Raw genomic sequence first — 11948 nt, 5'->3', positions numbered from 1 at the left:
TTTTGATTACTCTCCTTACTTCCTGCATGACTTTAGGCAAGTAACTTAATTGCATGTTAAGCTCTGCAGGATGAAAGAGTTTCACTCTTGAGTCTCTTCCAGTTCTATATCACAATTCTATGATTTTTGAGGTTTGGGATCTTGTCTCATTTAAGTGGGTACTCAGTAAATGATTCTTTTCTTTTTTTTTTTAAGCAATTGGGGTTAAGTAACTTGCTCAAGGTTACACGGCCAGTTATTTCTGGTGTGGTGCTAAGTATCTGAGCCCAGATTTGATCCCCAGGTCATCCCGACACTGGAGCCAGTGCTCTTACTCGTTGTGCTACCTGGCCACCTCGCAGTAAATGATTCTTGAATGATTTTTTTTTCTTTATTGAAAAGGAAAAGTCTCATGAATTCTATTCTTGTCCCAGTGGAAGGAAACCTGGAACTGGAAGCAGATGACCTTGGTTCAATTCTTATCTCTGATATTTATTCCTTGTATGATCTTGGGCATGTCACTCGTCTTCCCTGAACCTAAGTGTTCTCATGTAAAATGATGATGCTGGAATAGATAGCCTCTGAGTGTCTTTCTAGGTAAGTGTATGCTGGTAAATGTTTAACAACTGACAGGAAAAAAAGTATGCAGGATACAAGTATAATTTGTATTATTAACATTTTCCCCATCATTTTCGTAAGTCTAGACTATCCAATCCAATAAATATTTATTAAGTGCCTACTATGTGACCGGTACTGGGGTAAATGATGGAGATAAAATTAATAAAAAAAACAGACAGTCCTTGCATTTCAGGAGCTTACAGTCTAAAGGTTGAGAAAACACACAAAAGTAGACTGGGAAATGGGGTGGGCGAAGGGAGGCAATACTAGACACAGGTGTTGTGGTTTCATGATATGTTGTGGTGGACCATCTCAAAAAAATTCAGAGTTCAGACAACCTCTGGTCCAAGTGCAGGCATTTATTGAGATTGATGCCTCTTGTGAAGCCAGCTAAATTCCAAGAGGAACCAGAAACTTCAAAGAGAGTAAGATGGATTTTTATAGGGTAAAGATACAATTACATAAAAGAAATTATGAATATTGAAAAGGTAGAAGGGGCTTGTTAAGGGATTAGGTAATAAGGGAGGGGCCCCGGCCACAGTGGAACTGTGCATGCAATTACCCGCAATGCATATTGAAAAGCCTATTTGGCTTTTCATATATATATATATATATATACACACACATATACACACACACATATATATATATATATATATATACATATATATGTATATATATATGAAAATGCTATTATTATAAGCCTCTCTACATCATAAGTTTACTCTAGGTCAGTTCTTTGCTATTACTGCTCAGGTGCCTGCTTAGGGAAAGTCCCTTCTATTGTTTTGGGATCCCATCCTGCTTGGACATCCCGGTGGTGCTGCTTTCTGATTGGCTGTCTATTGTGGTCCTGTCTGAGACTAGATGGATGTGGTTGTGGTTGGGAGCATGGACACACCTGCTGTTTCTGTGGGAAATGTGAAGAATAGGTCTGAGCACAGTGACTAGCTAGAGGCAGTGGTTAGGATCTTATCACATGGACATGCCTGCTGTTCTGTGAGAAATATGAGTTCATGGACACACTTGTTCTAGTGAGCAGTGAGGCATATATGAAGAAGTGAGGATATTGAATGTGGGGAGTAAGCGACTACGTAGGGGCAGTGGGTCTGCTGTTCAGTGGACCCTATAAGGAAGTTGGAATATTGGGGCTAGGGGCAGCTTTGTTAGGATTCCATCACAGGGACATTGTTCTGTGGAGGTGAAACCAGGTGGAGCAGCCAATGCAAAGTGGAATGAGACAATTAGCAAAATAATAAATCAAGCCGTTATTTGTAGTACTTGCCAGCTTCCAAAGTGTAAATGCCCACATAGAGAATTTAACAATCAGCTCTCTAATCTTGTCAGAGTTGGCTCCAGCACTCTCCTGCCTTAAGACCTAAGACCAATGATCAATAACTTTGAAATTTTCTAGATGATCACAATCTTCTGCCATTCTGTCTCTAAGTTCCTTAATACTCTGAAACATATTCTTGATCCTCAAGGTGACCTATATTCCCATTAGTATTTCTAGTATTTCCTATTCTAGCTCCACTCTCCTCCCTTCCCCAGCCTTGACCTCTTAGTGAATTAAATTCAACCCTACACTCTCCTCTCTAATCCCTTGTTTTCTTGTCCTTTTGACACACCCATCTTACCAAACTCTAACCTCTGATGACTTCTACCATGTCTCCTTTGTACCTTAAAAGACACGTATATACATACGTACATGCCTATGCACATATACGCATGTACACATATACATATACATCAAAAAGTTCTCACCATATTCTACCATCCTTGCCAGCTATCATCCTATATGTAATGCTGGGATACAACCTGTCCTCATTTCTACCTCTTGGGATCCCTTCTTTCCTTTAAGACAGCTCTACAAGGGATTGGTCTTTAGAGTCAAGCAGAGAAAACCATGAAGATTTCATGAAGAAAGGAAAGGACTTCCAGTAATCAGGAACCATTAGATGACCCTTTACCGCATGTGTTCTCTAAGCTTGATCACACTCTCCTTATGGATGCTTGTCTATATTTGTGTGGAATTGTGCTACTGATTTTGTAGGGATTTTTCTTGGCAACAACTGTTCTCACTCTACCATGCTAGTAAATATCTCCTAGTAAAAGCTACTTGATATGAACTGGTTAATGAGCATTGGAGGAGCATCTGAGATGAGAGTTTATGATTAACAGCACTAAAAAATCCTAACTCCTCAGAGTTATCCACAGAATCCCAAGGACAGAAGTAGGTAGCTTCCTTCTGGACCCCAACCTGCCAGTATGAGTGTGTGTTGGGAGAAGTACCCCTGGAAAAGGTGATAAATTATTGCAATTAGGTAGGCAGTATAATATATTAGACAATGGAAGTCCTGGCTTGATGTCCTGCCTCTGACCCATATTGGCTATATGACTGTGGGAAAATCACTTGTTATCTCAGCGAAACAGACAACTATAAAAGCCTTTACATTGCAGAGGATTTGCTAGTCTGCATCATTGAAGGGAATTATCAGATAAGAGTTTACTACATTATGGAAACTGCAGAAAAAATATTATTAATATTTCATAAGTATGGGTGATTTCTTCACTGATACAGATCACAACCACTCTATGAATTGGTAGATGGTTCACGAGAGCTGCTTTGGCCAAAATATTCATCACTATATGAGCAACATGGTGATGAGCTTCTCCAGATTTATCTGGACTGATCCTTGGAAGAGAGACATATAGTACTTGGCAAAACTGTACAAAAATTCTTCCCAGTTTTAAAGGTCCTGTCGGAACCTATATTCTGCTGTCAAAGCCTTTGAGAACTCAGGTTCACCTCCATAGAATAATGAAGCACTGGCACTGGAATTTAAAGGAATGGAATTGCTAGTGTGATTCCTGTCCAAGGAAACATTTTCATACTTGTACATCTGGGTCTTATTTCCACACTTGTCAAGCTAGTGGTAAAAGGTAGGTCATTTAACAATTAAGCTGCTAAGAAAAGGTAAAGATAACATGAGTTTCTTTTAGGGAGAACTGTGGGTGATGAACCCACTTCAGTTATTTGGAGATAATTAATTTTCTCAATACATGGCACAGATTGCACAGTTATGTATCTATCTATCTCTAGCATCTATATAGCACTTTGAGGTTTGCAAAATGTGTTATTTTTAAATTCTCGTTTGATTTGATTCTCATAATAACCCTATGAGGTAGATGTGGCTATTATCCCCATAATGCAAATAAGGAAACTGAGACTGAGAGAGATGAAATGATTTACTGAAGGTCACACTGGTAAATACATGAGGTCAAATTTGAATTTAGGTTTTCCTGATTCCAAATCCACCATTCTATCCACAAAACCACTTAGGACTCTGTCTCTTTCTCTGTGTTTTTCTCTGTCTCTTCCTCTCTGTCTCTGTCTCTGTCTCTTTCTCTCTCTCTCACACACACACTCAAACATATATTTTTGTTCAGTTGTTTTTCAGTTATGTCCAAATCTTTGTGACCACATTTAGAGTTTTCTTGACAAAGTTAATGGAGTGGTTTGCCATTTCTTTCTCCAGCTCATTTTACAAATGAGGAAACTAAGGCAAATAAGGGTTAAGTAACTTTCCCAGGGTCACACAGCTAGTAAGTGAGACCAGATTTGTATACAATATACGTATACATATATTTGTATATACCTATATACAAATATATACACACATATGTATTTATCTTATATATATGTATATATTATATATGTAGCATATACATACACACATTCTGTAATTTATAATCTTAGAGTTGTATGGGATACTCAGACTAAGAGACTTGCCCAGTATTACATAGCTAGAATGTATTAGAGATAGGACTTGAACCCAAGTCTACTGGACTCCAAGGCTAACTGTAAATCCACCATATAGTATTTCCTCTCATTCATATAGCTATTATAATAGATAGAGGTAAGGGTATAGAGGAAATAAAAAGATAGATATAGAGACATAGCAATAACTTTATAGATACAGGCAGATGTCAAAAGTATTTCAATAAATAAGTAATAGGTTTAGAATACTATTATCATATTAAGATAAAGTAGGATGTTTGGGGATATATGCACAATATACATATAAATGTGTATAGATACATGTATATACACATATATACTACACCATACATATATAAAGTTTATAACCATGTATATTTGGGTTATATGTATATATACATACACATACAGATATATATGAATGTATATATAACTTTTTGAGTTTGACATTAGGGAGAACAACTATATCTATAAAATGTAATTTTGTGCTACTTTCAAAAATATAATACTAGGAAAGATGGTACTACTCTATTGGGGATGATTTTTACATTCAGATGTTATGAATAGTTGAAATTCTTTAAACAGGCACTAGGAAACAAGTGACAGATCTCATCATGGTTCAATCCTCTTTTTACCTTCTGAGAAGTTTTTACTATAGCATTTATAGGTAAAAAGACAGTACATGTTGTTTTGTTACATCGATTAGGATTTCAAGGCAAAAAACACCAGGCTGGCTTATGAATGAGCTGAGGAACAGTTGTTCTGGCTGCTGCATCTGTGTCCTGGAATATGAATAGTGATGTCATTGGCAAATGTGTCGACATGCAGACTTGGCAGGAGATAAGTCTGACTGGCATGTGCCCACCAACCATCAGTCTTCATTCAGTTTCCCTTCCTGAAGGCTAGAATTATTGATGCTGTAATAAGAACACTGCTGGTATAAAACTGTTGTATAGAAGCCCAGCAATTACTGATTGGCAACAGATTTCACTACAAATTATAAAAATGATACTTCATTTATGACCAGTTTGGGAGGAGAAAATACTAGTGGAACCTATGATATCTTAATATTTTCATTTTAGTTCCAAAAATGGGAGAGTAAAGCAGTACAGTCTGAACGGGTTACCCTACCATTCAGCCTCCAGAATTAATTTGTAGAGGGATAGCAACAGATTCAATAACATTTTAAATGGACATAGGCATCTCATTCTAAACTGATAAGAATTTTATTCAACAAAACCCCTGTATTTTTATAGAGTAATTTTTAAGAGTGATAGTACGATTGTTTCCTGAGAAAATCACATGTGGAACATAGTTTCATTTTACAGGGTGTAGAAAACTTCTAATTTCTGTGAAGCTTTGTATAAATTCACAAGCTTCAAGAATTCTTGCCCAGTGATGCTTATGGTCAGTCAATATCAATCCCCAACAACAGCATTATTTAAACTATATAGACAAGTCACTAAACATTGTCAGTTCAGTCAAAAGTCAATCAATAATTCAGAAGTATTACCCCCTCTCAACAATTCCACACTTATTAAACAACCTGTTTTATACAATGTACTGAGGATGGTGCAATATCAGTTAGTCAATAAGTGTTTATTAAGCATTTACTATGTGCCAGGAACTATTCTGTGTGCTGGGGATACAAAAAGTAGTACTAGAAATTCCCAGTCCCTCAGAATTGCCCATAGATCCTTTAGGGAAGAGGTACTCAATGTCTTTCTGGGATCTTGGCCTGGCCATGTGAATGGGAGTTGAGTAAAGCTGATGAGGGTAGAGAACCTACCCTCAAGTTGCTAATAAGGACAACAGTCTGTGTTCTTCCAAACTGCCAATTTGAAAGAACTTACTTGCCTTGACCATATTTTTGGTCATAATCACCTGGACAGAAGGCAGTGTGGTATAGTGGGGAAAACACTGGACTTGTACCTAGGGAAAACAGATTTTTATCCTGCTTCTGACCCTTACTACTTGTGTGACCACAAGCCAGTCACCTAATTTCTCTGGATCTCAGCTTTTCCATTTGCAAAATGGGATGAGTATCTATAATGCCTACCTCAGAGGGCTTTTGTGAAGTCCTAAAGAGATAATGTGGGTAAATATTAAAAGTTTATGTTACTTTCAAAATTAGACATCAGTTACTCTTATTGACCTAGTTTTTTTTATTTGAACACTAGATAAAAAAAGAGAAAACAAAATTTTGCTGCATTTTTTTGCACTTTAGTCCCATAACAAACTCTACATTTATTTGATATATGTGAATATAATACATTTAAGTGATGCCTGTCATCTTTAAATAGTGGTCATTGTGGTTGGAGGATAAAGGTTTCCCTACTTTGAACATCTCCCACCTAACAAAGAAAAAATTAAAGAATATTTGATAGTTATAACATTTGAGAACGTAGAGGACAGTCTGTTCTCATGGGGAAGTATACTTTATTATCTGAATTCTGAGGTTGTTACTTTTTCCTAAGTTATTCAGAGTTCATTTCTGTTCAGGGATGACCTCACTTACTTCGTCATGTACATTGTTCTCTTGATTTTCCTCATTTTATTCTGCATGAATTAATAGTCACCTTCCCACACATATCTGAATTCCTCATATTCATAATTTCTTATTGTACAGTAACATTCCATTATATTTGTGAACCATGGATTTCAAAAGTCTATTTCTCATTTGAAGGGTACCTATATATAACAATATATATAACTATATATATATATATATGTATATAGTTCTTTGCTGTCAATATTTTCGTGCATATCCCACTTTGTGACTTAGACTTTCTTTGGTGTATTGGCCCAATCCATGGTTCAAAAGGTATAGGAAGTATCATGACTTTCATTGCAAATAAACAATTTGACATCCAGAATTGACTAATTCACAACCTGACTAATATACTAATATTAGTTATTATTATATATATTATATTATATATATATAATATTAGTTATTATTATTAATATTAGTTCCTGTCTTTCCATAGTCTCTACAACAGAAACTACTCTTTTTTAGTTTTTGCCACTTTTAATAATTTACTGAGTATGAAGTGAGACCATGGTTGTTTTAATGTGCATTTCTGTTATAATAGTTGGTGCATGTTTTTATATAGTTATTTATAATTCACAGTTCTTCAAAAAAACCTGTCCATCCATATCTACTTTTAGCTTAATATGGCACAAGGCATAAGATCTTTATCAAAACTAAATATCTGCTAAATTATGTTTTAATTTATCCAGTAATTCTTGTTAAAAAGAGAACTTTTCTGCCAGTCATATGTATTAATGTGTTATTAGATACTTCTCTTTCTTGGTTGTAGGATCTCTTCTACTGAGCAATTCTTGTGTTTGTTTGTTTTTTTTTTTAATAAGCAATTGGGGTTAAGTAACTTGCTCAAGGTTACACGGCCAGTTATTTTGTGTGGGTGCCAAGTATCTGAGGCCAGAACCAATCGTGGGTCTCCTGACGCCGGGGCCGGTGGCGGGGCCGGTACTCTTACTCACTGCACCACCTGGCCACCTCCGCTTCTGTTTTTTTTTTAAACTAACCAAAAATCTTGATGACTATTTCATAATATAGTTTGAAATCTAGTAATGCTATGCCTCTTTCCTTCAAGTGTTTTATCATTCTTTCCCATAAAATTTGAAAATTTTTATTCCTCCAATTAATTTTTGTTTTGTTTTATGTCTAGTTGTATGAAGTATTTCTTTGGTAATTTGGTTGATAAGCATAAATCTGTAAATTAGTTAGGCAGTAGTCTTATTTTCATTACATTGGCATTGCCCAATTATGAACTATGAATAACTTTCTAATTATTTAAACATTCCTTAATTTCTGTAAATAGTATTTTGTAGTTCTAGAAATTTTCATTGGTCTTTTAAGATGTGATAGAATTAACTTGTGATGAATACTCCTGAACCAAGCTTATTTATCTTTGGTAGTTCAATTATGGCTTGTTCATTTTATTTTTTCTGATATAATTTCTCAGCTTAGTAAACTACAACAAAAATGGTAAAGCAACTGAGTCAAATTCTGAGAAAAGAGTGGGAAAAGTCCAGTCAAGGAATTTGATATGCAATTTAGGTTGCAGATAGTTCTAAGAATGTCTTGTTTTTAGTAACTGTGAAAAAATTTTTGAAGCAAGTTTCTCTGATAAAGGCCTCATTTCTCAAATGTATAGAGAACTGTGTAAAATTAATAAAAATAAAAGCCATTCCCCAATTGATAAATGATCAAAAGATATGAGCAGTTTTCAGATGATGTAATCAAAGCTATCTATAGCCATATGAAAAAATATTATAGCTCGTTATTGATTGGAGAAATGCAAATGAAAATAATTCTGAGGTAGCACCTCATACCTATGATTGGCTAATAGGACAGAAAAGGTAAATGACAAATATTGGAGGAGATCTGGGGAAAATGAGACTTTAACGCACTGTTGGATTTGTGAACTGATTTATCCATTCTGTAGAGCAATTTGGAACTGTGCCCCCAACGCTGTAAAACCATGTATATCCTTTGACCTAGCAATACCACAACTAGGTCTGTATCCCAAATGAGAGAAAAAAAAAAACAAACAAAAGAAAAAGGACTTATAAGCACAAAAAATATTTATAATAGCTCTTTTCTGGGGGTAAAGAATTAGAAGTTGAGGGGATACCCTTCAACTGGGGGATGTCTGAACAAGTTGTGGTATTATGATTATGGTGGAATCCTATTGTGCTATAAGAAATGATGAGCAGGATGCTCTCAGAAATACCTGAAAAGACTTACATGGGATAATGCAAAGTGAAATGTACTATGTACAAAATAACAGCAATATCATAAAATGATCAGCTGTGGGTGACAACTATTCTCAGCAATACAACTATCCAAAACACCTCTGAAGGACTTATGATAAAAAATGCTATCCATCCCCAAAGAAAGAACTAATGGTGTCTGAATAAGATTGAAAAGTAAATTTTTTCAAACTTACTTGAGGTTTTTTTTCTTGTCTTATTTTTCTTTCACAACATGACTACGAGGGATATGTTTTGCATGACTAGACATGTATAACCTGTATCGAATTTCTTGCCTTCTCAATGAGGGGGTGGGAAGGGAAGAAGGTAGAGAATTTAGAATTCAAAGTTATAAAAAGGAATGTTAAAAATTGTTTTTACATGTAACTGGGGAAAAATAAAATACAAAATAAATTTTGAAAAACAAAACAAAAAAGAATGTCTTGTTTGTACATAGATTTTCCTTGGGAGTTCTTTGAGGGCAGCATTTGTTTTTGCCTTTATTTGTATACCTAGTGTTTAGCATGGTGTCTGGCAAATGATAGGTGTGTAGTAAGTGTTTGTTAACTTGACTTGACAAAACATAAGCCTGACTTTGAAAGTCATACATAAAAATAAGTTGTATCACTTTTCCACAGAGTCACAGGGCTAACAGTGGGCAAGAATATGAAATTGGCTTTTGGGATCCTCATTTCCCCATTCTCCATATATCTTTCTTCTCCTCTAGAAGCATTAATTTCCCATATTTCCTCCACAAGTCTTCTGGAAGCACAATACTTCTACATGAAATAAATGCCCTGACAAGTAGTCATACAGCAGAAAAAAAGAACTTGTTCTGTATTCAGAGGACATGAGTTCATATACTGACTCTGATGTGATCACTTTTGTGTGATTTTTGGCAAGTAAAGTAAGCTCTTTGTGTCTAGTTTCAATACCTTTACAATGAGGTTCCTTTCAGTTCCAGATCTAGGATGCCAGGGTTCTAAAAAAGTAGTCAATAACACCTCCTCAGGGATCAGTTTCTTTCTGTTTAAAATGAAAGGATTGGACCAGATGGTCTCAAAGATCCTTTTCTACCCCAAATCTGTGTTCCTATGGTCTTTGCAGAAAAAAAGAAATCAAATCTAAAGTATTTTACATGCCGTGGTTAAAATAATAGAATGATGGGCTGCTTTATAATGACATTCTTCCTTTCAGAAAAGCAGTCTTGTTTGAGGTTTGAAATTTATTTTAAATATCATATTATAGCTACTCTTTACTCAGCAAGTCTCATAATGGCTTTTAGCCAAAAGCAATAAAATTCTGGTCCAACTATAATGTGAATTAATGTGTTATACTTCCCAGCAAGTTTTGCATATGAAAGGAAAAATTACACAGATAGCCACTCAAATGAATGAATCTTTAATTGTAGTCTTTAAGATATTTTGGCAACTGGGAGGTGAGATAGTTTTGGATAAAAGGCACCTTTTTGAAGCCCCTCAAATCATGCTATCTAGCTGATGTATAGGGCAAGTTCTGTACCCAGTGACATGTCAGTTAATCAATACTCTTAAACGAGTTTGCACTATTAATTTTAGGACTTACAAAATTTTAGGATCTACAAAATGCAGTAAACTCTTGTAACTCTGATGCAGGTTACATTACAACTACTAATTACACTTTTAACTAACATGCTTTTCATTTTTCAAGAACTCTGAAACTTTTAAATATTCAACTTTGATGTGGATTCCATCTGTTTATTCTATTGCTTCAGAGATCTCAAGATTTAGTCAATTATCTTTTAACAAGTACTTATTTTTTAAAAGTATTTTCTAGTTGTGCCTTTGTCCCTGAAGCCACCTCTAATGCCCCCCACCTGATCAAACCCAATTGTTGACAGACCTATAGTTTTTCATAGGTTTCTAAAGTTTTTTTTTCCATTTTAGCCATTTGACAACTTGAGTTTTCTTTTTGATGACATCTGTATCAAAGCATTTTGATATGGCAGGTTGATGGTCTAGTTATTTGGTTGAAGGTATCTGTGGGTAAAATGCACAAACCACCTCACCACTGGCCTGCCAACAATGCTTGCTCCTCCTCACCTGGACCAACATTTTCCACACAGGATCCGAGACCTATACTTCCACACTGGAGACTTCCAGATCTCTTTTCTTCACAGGGCCATGTGGAACTTAATTCACTGATCTTTGAAGCTCCAGCCCTAAGGTCCAACTCAGTTGATTGGTTATTGAATGGGTGAGTACAAACTAGCTCACTTAGCCCACTATGTCTTTTGGCCATCCTTAAATCACTAGATGGTGCTTCACCCTTACATCCCATCTAGCAAGCCAGTTGTCCACCCATTTCACCACATTCTTGCATATACCCTCTCATATACTTATCCCTCATTTTTCTCTATTTGCTCTGGACACAGTAATCAAATCAATAGTTTTATTAATTCTGGAAACGGCATGTCATATATAAATCAATCTATTCAGAATAGATTTCCCTTGATCATTTCTACTCTTATATGAGTTGTATTCCCCTATTAAATTGTAAGCTCTTTGAAGGCAAGGACTGTCTCTTTTATTATGTTTGTATTACCAAAACATTTGATCATTAATTCGTTCATTTGTTCATTCACAATTGTGCCCAAAAAGAATTTCTGAGAAGTGAGTCCCTACATGATTCTACAAAAGCTATTCCTACTTTGGGTGATAGCATTACATATTTGGGTTAATTCAGCCATCCTAGAGTTAACTAGAATCCTACAAAGTCACTTAGATTGCCCCATTTTTCAGTTATGTTG

This window comes from Petaurus breviceps, unplaced genomic scaffold (assembly GCF_028583685.1).
Source record: "Petaurus breviceps papuanus isolate PSGF00001 unplaced genomic scaffold, PetGlider_PUasm1.0 151, whole genome shotgun sequence".
Lineage (NCBI taxonomy): Eukaryota > Metazoa > Chordata > Mammalia > Diprotodontia > Petauridae > Petaurus > Petaurus breviceps.
Note: the sequence above shows the minus strand (reverse complement) of the source record.